The 10,867-nt window shown below is 35.4% G+C and overlaps 1 protein-coding gene across 1 annotated transcript in view; it reads right to left on the reverse strand.

Moving 5' to 3' along the window:
* Positions 1–9,501, reverse strand: part of sema5bb (sema domain, seven thrombospondin repeats (type 1 and type 1-like), transmembrane domain (TM) and short cytoplasmic domain, (semaphorin) 5Bb) — a 74,206-nt gene extending 64,705 nt beyond the window's left edge. Inside the window, exon 1 of the mRNA XM_022675399.2 lies at positions 9,427–9,501. The gene's annotated coding sequence lies outside the window, so the exon portion shown is untranslated. The remainder of the gene's footprint in view (positions 1–9,426) is intronic.
* Between the last annotated feature and the right edge of the window lie 1,366 nt (positions 9,502–10,867).

Consider the following 10,867-nt stretch of genomic DNA (forward strand, 5'->3'; position numbering starts at 1 on the left):
TTATCCTGCATTAGTAATGTTTGTTTCCTTTAATCATGACTGGAATTGACTATATTTGTCTATATTGTTGGTAAATAAGCTCCGTGAAGACCTGCGCTCGCGGCCAGGGAACCCGTGCCGCGGACGGCTCTCCCCCACGCGCTGTAGAGATTCCACCACCAGGCAAAATCTGCTCACTGTACTGTACATCTAACTGTAACACTAGTGCATTAATATCAGCAGGTTATAAAGGTAGATAACTGATTATCATCACTGCACCCCTGTAACAGATCAAGAGAGAAAATGCTCCTTTCCCTCCCAGCTTATTGTCTTATTGCATAAAAACGTGAGCAGGAATTACAGAAATCGTTCACTCGAATTACAGAAATCGTGCGCACGAATTACAGAAATCGTGAGCACCAATTAAAGAAATCGTGAGCACGAATTGCAAATCGTTCACTCGAATTAAAGAAAACGTGAGCACGAACTGCTACATCGTTCACTCGATTTAATTGTTTTTTTTATCCACGGCCCCTCCCGGGCTCCGTAAGTTTGATTCTCAAGGACAAGGACATTCCTTGACAAATCTGCCTCTCTATTGCATGCAGGTTTCTTTTATTTATGTTTATAAATGAAGGTTAATCTACAGTTACAGTAGATACAGGAAACACCAGTGAAATCTGTTGTATCCATACTGCTGCTTAACACATGCGCATGTGAAGAGAAGTCAGATTTGGACACAACACTGATACTTTTTCTTCTTCTATTGTTTAACAGGTGACAATAGTCTGCCTAAACTTCTATTAATTGGTCTGAAAATCCGTCTCAATAGCTGCATAGCTTCAATTTGCTGCTGCTATTAGAGCAGTAAAGGGGGGGGGGGGGAATCTACATTACTAATGTTTATGGATTTGAAATGAAATATATCCTATTTTACCCTTTTTTTATGCACACAGTATATAAATGTTTCAGTAATGTATCAGCATCAGCAAATGTGTACCTAAAATAAAAGATACCCTCATCAGATAAACTGTAAATGAAAAATAGTCTGGTTTCTCCTAAACTTCCCTTCATGCTGCTTTCCCCAAATCTAATCTGACACAGCATGAATTAGCTTCTGAGTGCAGGTAAGGAAGCGGCTTCATCCTGTTTACCTCCATATATCATTCTGTCTCTATAACTCTCTCCTTCTTTCCTCTTTCTGTCCACTTCCTGACCACAGGCACTAAAGGGATATAGCGGGATAGAGCACTAGTGTCCAAAGTTGGGTTTAATTGGTTGGATTTGTGGGCAGAGCACCTAGATCTTTATGTCTTTATAAACTGGTGTACAGTGATGTTATACATAATATAAAAAAGCTCTTGAAGAGCAGGGGTGTGACATATCGTATCATGACACAGTAATATTGTGATTTAAAAATCCATATTGGGAAAACATTTTTTGTTCTTTTCTTAAAAGCAATCTATTTTGCATTTGTTTTGCTATTTATTGTACATTTTTTAAGGGTATTTTCTGCAGTTTTTACATGCATGCACTTAATATTCTGCACTTCAGCTTTCAGCATTGTGGGAGATTTTTGTGTTACATTATTTTTTGTTACATTAATATTATTATAAATAAAATATTGTTTTTATAAGTTGTCGTTGTTCTCAAAAAGTTCACAAAAGTTCATACATTTTACTGAAACCTTTACTTATTATACTTACATTTATTTTATTGCAGTACTATATTCTTAAAATTATTATTTTTTTTGTCATATTGCCAACAATATCATTATCGCAAAACAAATCATGATAATATTTTAGGGCCATATCACCCACCCCTATTGGAGAGAGTTTATTAATTTCAACTTTACTGCATTTTTTTGTGTGTTAGGAATTACTGTTCCTTTCAGTAACAGACATGTTAAGTATTTTAAATGATTAAAAAATAAATAGATTAAAAATATTTAAAGAGCCCAATAAAAGTGGTGTTCATTTGTTTTTTACACCACACACATCTAAATAAAGTGACATATCAACATATCATGTGACAAAAAGAAAATGGATGTGAATTCTGTCGGTCACTTTGTCTGTTTATACGGACAATTCTAGACAGATGCCGCCGGTCGCAATCGTTAAAACCCACTGCACTCTCCACTGTGGAAGGTAATGCCTTCTATGATGTAATACCAACACATAAGCAACACTGTGGTCCGAGGAATGTTAAATGTCCGTCCCATCCATCTGCACCCACTATCAGGCCTCACTCCAAGTCCAATAATTCATGACACCTTGCCATGAGCACACTGGCCAGTGTCCAGCCTCACTCACAAGAGATAATGCTTTGTGATACAGTTTACATACTGCGATCCCATGACTTTTGCCATGTCATGGTATAACAACATAATACACAGTAGGTCTGGTTAAAAAATACAAATCACATTCTGGTAATTTATATTTTTTTACTCTTAAACAAAAATGATAACCAGGGTCTATTCCTAACTTTGCTTTCGCCTCATTTATATGAGCTGTTAATGATTTATAACTAAACCAGTACAGAGAAAACATCACAAAAATAATAATACTTTGAAAATCTGACAGTAAATGTCACAATAACAAGCCGAGCTAGATTTAATCATCTTTTCTGATCACACAGACAAGGGCTGATGCAAAAACACCCACTCAACTCAACTGATTAATATTTAAAAGGAACATTCTGATCTGTTCAGACTGAGCAACAAGGCAAACCCACTCAAACTTTGAGATGAACTTGACGTTCTTGAGGAGGATCTCACGGCTTAATATTACAGAGTTTGAGTGCTTTTACAATGGCTTTAAATGTCACTTAACCAAATCAGATTAAAAGACAGATCCAAATCATGTCTATAAATCGAAATATGCCTTTCTGAATGCAAATTCAGAGGAACTAAAGAAATGCTGAGAGATACAGCAGTATAAATAACTAGGCAGGTAACAATAAATACTATATTAAATTACTGTGCAACATACAGTACTATCCTAGCCCTGGATGGCTTTTTACAGCAGTCTTTAAGCAGAAAAACAGACAGTTTTTTGTGAAGACAGTAAACTATGCAAACTGATACGTAAGTCTGATAAATGATCCTGAATGCTTTATTTTATATATGTTATACAATATCATTAAAAGTGATCTGACAATGCATTATATATGGGGTTAAGTTTAGAGTTTAGAGAAGTCTGTAATCAACTCAAATCCTCTAAAACCACTGCTAGCAACAACTTGCACACCAGTGATTAAAATAAAGAAATGTCAGTAAAGATCTGGAGGACATTCTGACTGTGTGGAAGTATTTCAGGATGGTTGACCCTTTATAAGTAGGGTTTATAAATAGTTCATAATGAAGTTATTGATATAATGTACTGTTATAAATTAGATGAAAAATGCCTTAAAACATTAATAAGCAGTTAAAACATATAAATAGTAAGGGCAATAGTAATCTATTGTTTGCCAAATAGTGACCCAACATTAAATTATACTCTTAAACATCAGATCTATTTGGATACTGATCTTACTTTGTCTTTTCCATTAGTCACTATTACACCTGACATATTTAAACTATTAAATTTAATTAGCCCTTTAAAACGGTAACAAAGTGTGTGTGAAGCAGGATTAGAAATTCCAGATGTTCTTTCAGGGATTGGCAGTCAAGAAGGTAATTATAAATCCTGGGAGAAGTCCGAGGGGATGTGCTGATAGACTATTGATTAAAATCTCAGGGCTGTCCAGATTGGTGACTTTTACTTTTTTTTCCTAAATGGCTTCATTACTCCCTTTTATTTACTGTCTAACTGAGGAGGTAATTATTCAGGTTGGGATGGTTTTGTCTTCCTATCAAATAAATGAAAATCTCATTGCCCAGTAGGGCTACTTGATAAAGACAGCAGTTGGATTGGCATTGTGATGCTTTTTTTTTAGATTGTCCACATTTTTCCCCATTTTTTAGAAACTGTCACTTCCCACCCACTATCTAAGAATTGGACTCTGGATTGGATTTCTGATAGTCATATGTTTTTTTTAAATAGAATATTCTATCTAGAAACCACTGGTTACTATCATTACCACCCACTGCATGTGCTGTCCATATCTATGGTGCATGGTGTATTCCTGGTACACGCCTGACACTGTTGACCGAGGAATATTCAATGAAAGCACAACAATTCCATCAAGATATCCATCAGGCCTCACTACAGCTCTGATAATTCACGTTTCCTTACCATGAGCACACTGGTCAGTGTTCAAAACTCACGACTCATTCACAAGATAGCATTTTGAAGTGGTACCAAAGTGTGTGTGATGCAGAATTACAAATTCCAGATGTTCACTCAGGGATTGGCAGTCAAGAAGGTAATTATAAATCCTGACGGAAGTCCAAGAGGGATGTGCCGATAGACTGTTGATTAAAATCTCAGGGCTGTCCAGAGTGGTGACTTTTACTTTTTTTTTTCTTAAATTGTTTTAGTAAGGTTTTACTTAAGCATTCTGGGTCTGTATGAGTGGGCATGTTTATAGTCATATTTTTAAAGCCAGAACTGATGATAATGGGTAAAATTGATGTATGAAGTAAAGAAATAAAAATGTTGCATGTGTCTTCAACAGAAAATGACGCATTATAAGGGTTATAGGGTTTTCTACAGTGTATATTTATTGAATGAAACATTCATAAAATTAAGTTAAGTCAGAGTTAGGAGAGATTAGCTGCTACTAAGCAAGTTAAGCAGAGAAATATCTTCACACTGTACATAAAAAATGGGTTTTTGTGATTGGTTCAGAGATTTTTTTTCAAAGATAATTTAAAAAATAGTCTTTGCTTACATTATGCTTGGAGGGACAAAGACTAAATTTGGGGTGGGGGGGGGCAATGCCCCCCTCACCCCCTGCCTAGAACCAGTTCTGGTCTGTATTAGGAGTGTGCCATATCGCATCGTACGCGATAATATTGCCAACATTTTTGAATATCGTGAACGATATTATACCCTGAAATATCGTGCCATATCGCCCACCCCTAATCATCTCATTAGGGTTCTACTTTTTTTGCTGTTTTAAGCAAAAGAAAAATTCACACTGTTCTCATTTCCTATTAAATATCTACTAGAGACAGATTATATCTGTCCAGTATCATTTATTTTACTTTAATCCTGAATATATGGAGATATTTGGAGTTCTGTTACAAGTTCTTGTATTTTTTTAATATCTCAGTTGGAGGTATGTATTTTTTTTTTATCGTTATCACGATAATACCATGAAATATCGTGATATATTTTAGGGCAATATCGCCCACCCCTAGTCTGCATGTACGGAGATGATGATGATGATTATGATGATAAAGATGATGTTGGGCACAGTCTTGGTCCGGTGCCTGTTAGAGAATCTAAAGTCAGAGAGAAATGATTTATGAGTGTTTTGTTACACAAAGCTTTAGACACTGATCTCATTGTAAAACTAAAAGCTAAGAGAATAAAGGCCTTTAACTAAACTCTACCAGACCTCCTGTCATTCACAATCTCACTGACTCAGCAGCAGCAGCACTCAAATGAAGCGCAGCACTAAAACAGTGCAGCAAATCTGTCAGTCCCGGCAGTGCAGTGTTTCTGCATGCTACAGTACAGAGAAGGCTTACACACTGCTCTAACAAACACACTTTATAGGGCTATACACGCCAATGATGACTTACAATATATTTACTATTTAATGTAACTTTCACTAGTACAGAGATACATGACAGTTACACTGATATGACATGGGGTACTAGTATGTAAATTGACATTGAAGTGTTACCTCAGGTCACAGCACTGGAAATGCCCACACCTGTATGAGTCATGAGGTGTTATCTTGTGAGTAAGGTTGATCACTGACCAATACTTTATCCCAATACTTTGTCCCAATACCTTGGCCCATATAGTGTATATGTCTACTCTAAGGTGGTCTACCTGAGCTATTAGGTGACCAAGACTCACCACATAAAACATTCACTGTTTTCATTCATTCTCCAGTAACAGACTTTTAAAATCCTTTAAATGTTTAATAAGCCTTAAAAATCTAGGTAACGGCCAGGCTGCATGAGCACTGAGGTCAGGAGATATTTTAGTGAATAACCTGGTAGAACTTTTTTCTATAGCGACAGAGCACGTTTGCCGTTGACTTGAATGTGTTGTGAACTTCTCACCTGTTTTTACTCTAACACTAACATTACAAATACAGCTCTGGAAAAAAATAAGAGACAAGAGAGAAAAAGTATAGTAGAGTTTCTTTGATTTTAACAAATTGAAAACCCCTGGAATATAATCAAGAGGAAAACGGATGATCACAAGCCAGCAAACCAAACTGAACTGCTTGAATTTTTGCCCCAGGAGTAAAGGCATATGGTTATTCAAAAGCAGTGGGTAAGACTGGTGGAGAACATGATGCCAAGATGCATGAAAACTGTGATTAAAAAACAGGGTTATTCCACCAAATATTGATTTCTGAACTCTGAATGTCTGAAGTTAATGAATATGAACTTGTTTTCTTTGCATTATTTGAGATCTAAAGGCTCTGTATCTTTTTTGTTATTTCAGCCATTTCTCATTTTTCTGCAAATAAATGCTCTAAATGACAATATTTTTATTTGGAATTTAATGGGAGAAAGTGTTGTAATATAGAATGTTTATAGAATAAAACAACAATGTTCATTTTACTCAAACTTTTACCTATAAATTGCAAAATCAGAGATTCTGATTGGTCTGAAGTGGTCTCTTAATTCTTTCCTGAGCTGTATACTAAAAGACTGCGGTGTGGTGGGGTGCACAAAAATAAGATTAAAACTCAGATTTAAAGATTTATACTATCCCAAAACGCAAAATAGAGCTTAAAAAAAGGATCAACAGAGAGGAGGGCTTTCTATAGCCACAGGGAATGTGTGGGATGATGATGATGATGAGGATTAAACTATGTATACAGCAGATATTCTGTGTCCAATAGGTCCAATCAGAAAAGTTCATTTATTCTCTGTCTGAGAATTTCTTAAGCCATTGTTTCAGCACAATTTGTATTTGTGTCTGTTTGCGGCTACGGGGTCTTTCAGCACAAAGTGTGGTATTCCCGAAGTGTGACCACTCCATGCCAACATTATGACACTCCAAAAGTTAGTGAAGCAGCGCCGTCACACATTCATCAGCAGTGAGGCCTGTAACTCCTGATTACCATATGAACAGCAGCGCCAGCAAGAATTCAGGGACGAAACCGAAACAGAGCAGACAATATGCGATTGCCGTATGAATATTCATTACCCCATGAGGTGCATTTTGCCCTCTGTGCGATATTATGCCAACGGTAAATCAATTAGACGAGTCTGACCATGAGATGTTCCCCTATAAATATTACTGAGACTGATTTGCATGGTAATTTCTGTTGGCACAAAAGTTAAAAGGGGCCTACAGACAGAATGACTGAGGTGGGACCTGCAAAGACACCTGAGATAAGAGGGGAAAACATATTAAAACTGCACCGCTTACACACACTCACACAGGAGACCAATAGAACCACGGTGTGTGTACATGCGGTAATTAAATGTGTCAGAAACTAGAGGCCGACAGAGCAGTTGTTTGAGGAATAACTTTCTCTCAGAGTTATATGGCTCATAACTGATTACCTTATTAATAATACATATATTCGCTTTCAGTTAGGCAGGTTGAAGATACTTTAGACCCTCTCCAATACACCAATTCACTGCAGATGCACATGAGGGCAGTTCTGTCCAAAAGCTGCTTCAGTTTCCATCTTGAGCATTACGGTAAGTTGCAGCCCCTGCAACATTCTCTGTTAAAAGTATTTTTAGTCTGTAAAAGTATTTTAAGAGTCTTTTTAAACAGCAAACTGTTTTTTCAACAAACATTGTTTATATTGTTATAGCAAAAAAAAAAAAAATATGGTGATATTAATCAGGGTACAACTTTTTTACTGTTTGTAGCCAAAGAGTTTTAAGTACATTACTAAGTACGTTACAGTTTAATGTTGCAATATTGTATTCAACATTTCATCACCATACAATAAAAAAACGGTTGGATGGAGGGATAAAAAAAGTGGTTTCATTCCATTTGCAGTAACTGATTTTTAATTTGACACCAATTCTTCACCATACCTGGGGGAAAAGTTCATATTCTATTTGTTTAAGTGTTGTGTGGTAGTGGTGGGTAACATTCTCTATACTCAGCTTTACTACAGTGATGTACGTTTAATGTTAACACTTTGTTAACCATAGGATTTCCTAGTTTTAGCTACTTGTAGTAATGAAAGCTTTTTGTATGTATGTATGTATTGTACAGTTTCTACATCTCATAGATGAATATTTAGAGAGAGAGAGAATAAAAATAATAATTGCTTATTTTTCATCATGGCATAATTTTTTTTCTTTTCATTTTCCATACAATTTTGAGCATCCTGAATGTGAGCTATGGTTTATTAAAGGCTGAACGTAGGACACTGATTCAATTTTTGATTCAACCATAATGTCACTGATTCAATGTTTAAATGCCAGCTGGGTATATTTTATCAAATGAAATTAAGAAATATATTGAAATACAAATTTTTAAATCTCTCTAAAACAGAGAAAAGAAAAACTTACTTTTTGGGTCTAATTACCGAGTTGCTGTTTAATGCAATTAAAGAAGAGCCAAACTAATAAGCAAACTGAGATAAGATAATACCTTTATTGCTCTTCATTGTTTTAGACGCACCTGCATATTACTGTGTAATACGCCTCTTAATACTGCCCCCTGTCGGTCAGAGGGAACACTTCCCACTGTTTGTACAAAGTCTGTACAGTATATCCTAATCTTTCTTCTACAGTCTCTCTGTTCTGCACATCAGGTCATTCCCACTAAAACACTACAACAGTGGTAGCACTGAATCCCTTAATAATGAATATAGCAGCAAATTCAGAGGCAGTAAAACACTAACGTGCCTTAAGAAGAAGCAGCAGCACTGCACAACCCTGGTGCATGCATGGCACTCCATCCTAAACAGCCACCAAACACCCTACTGCATGATAAACAAGAGCAATTAGCATCAGCTGAGACCCCTGTGCTCATTGTCAGAAATGAAACGTTGTGCATCATTACAATTGAGAAAACTCACAGTTGTACCAATGTATGTAACTGTTATGCATGCATATGTTGCTATTGATGAAGAGAAACACCGTGCACGCTCTAAATGCAGAAAAAAAGCTAGCATTAAATAAACATGTAGCTAATAGTGTTGGAAAGTAAAAATTTACGTAAACCTAAACATTCACAAAAGTAAAGCAACCTTATATAGTGTTACTGAAAACACTCCACCTGGTTATGACTGAGTATTAAAGTCAATAAAGTGTTTTAACCCACAAAAACAAAATATTTAAACCAGCTAAAGCATGCAAAACTTTAAAGAAGATTAATATAAAGCGCAGATTACCTGCACACGAGCCCCAGAGTGCTGCTGCAGCGCTGCACGAGCGAGACCAGACCCACAGCGGAGCCTCTGCTGCTGCTGCTGCTGCTGCTGGATTAAACCACTCTGAGGGATTCGGGGGGAATCCGAACACCGTGTTTACACTGAGAGATCACAATTAACCGGTTTGAGAAGTTTAAAACATTGTTTTTCTCAAACGTAGTTGGATAAAATAGTACATAGGATCGCATTTGACTCATTTCACAATAATAGACACCTCTTAACCTTCAAATAGACGCGTTCACAGCGTTATTATTATTAATACAATAATACAATAATACTGTATAATTAAAATCTATTGATTTGGCAAAATTGTACCCTTTTCAATTACTTGGACCCTTTCTACATTTGTAATCTTAATGTTTTTATTTAATTTTTTTATAAAACACTGAAACAAATAAATATCAGTAGAAGTTGTATATAAAATGGCCCATATTCTAAAAAATCTCTGAAAATCTATATAAAATCATAAAAAACATTTATTGCTTGTACAAGTGGAATCAAGGTCAATGTAATTTGGCTTTTCTCAAAAGAAAAAAAAAATCAAAAACAGATTAAAAAAAAAATAATGGAAATTGAATAAAATATTTCATGTAAAATGTGAAAGCTATCACAAAATATTTACTCCCTTTAAATATAAGCTGAAACTAAAATTTTAACTGGATAGTTATATTGCTCACCTAATGTTCATACTTTGTGCTTATTGTTAGTTTGTATTTTTATACTAAATATTTAGATTCCTCTTAGCAACAGAAAAACAGAATTAAACAATAAAAACATTTTACCCAGGGTGTTTGTGTTGTTTCTGACCAAAAGTGGAGTTCATTGTGCATTCTTTCTCTGATGTTCGTAAGGGCAAACTTCAGGAGCATGTGTTTGATTTTATACACCTGTGATAATGTGACTAAAGAAATTCAATTCAATTAAGAGGTAATTAAAGTATTGTGTCCCAATACTTTTGTTCATATATTGTAGGGGTTTCAGCTTTAGGTAACCTAAAGCACCTTAGTATTTAACTCCTAATTGCTAAATTATATTAGCGTTCAGTTATTGGCTTCAGTAATAACATAAGCTGAGTAATAGAAGAATTTTTGGTACCACTTTAAAATAGGACTACCTTTATAAAGGGTTTATAAACGGTTTACACATGCGTTGAAAGGGCAACAATGACCTTTTGTTTGCCAAATAGTGAACACACAATCTATATTGTTGCCCTTTCTATGTATGTGTTATAACTGATTATTAATGATTTTTAAGGCATTTACAACCTAATTAGTAACCATTAATAAACGAATTGTAAACCATTTATAAACCCTTTATAAAGGTAGTCTTATTTTAAAGTGGTACCGAATTTTTACATGTTTTTGGTCGTATTATCCAAGCACTGCTCAAATCTGAGATCTCA

Source organism: Astyanax mexicanus, chromosome 5 (genome assembly GCF_023375975.1).
Source record: "Astyanax mexicanus isolate ESR-SI-001 chromosome 5, AstMex3_surface, whole genome shotgun sequence".
Taxonomy (NCBI): Eukaryota; Metazoa; Chordata; class Actinopteri; order Characiformes; family Acestrorhamphidae; genus Astyanax; species Astyanax mexicanus.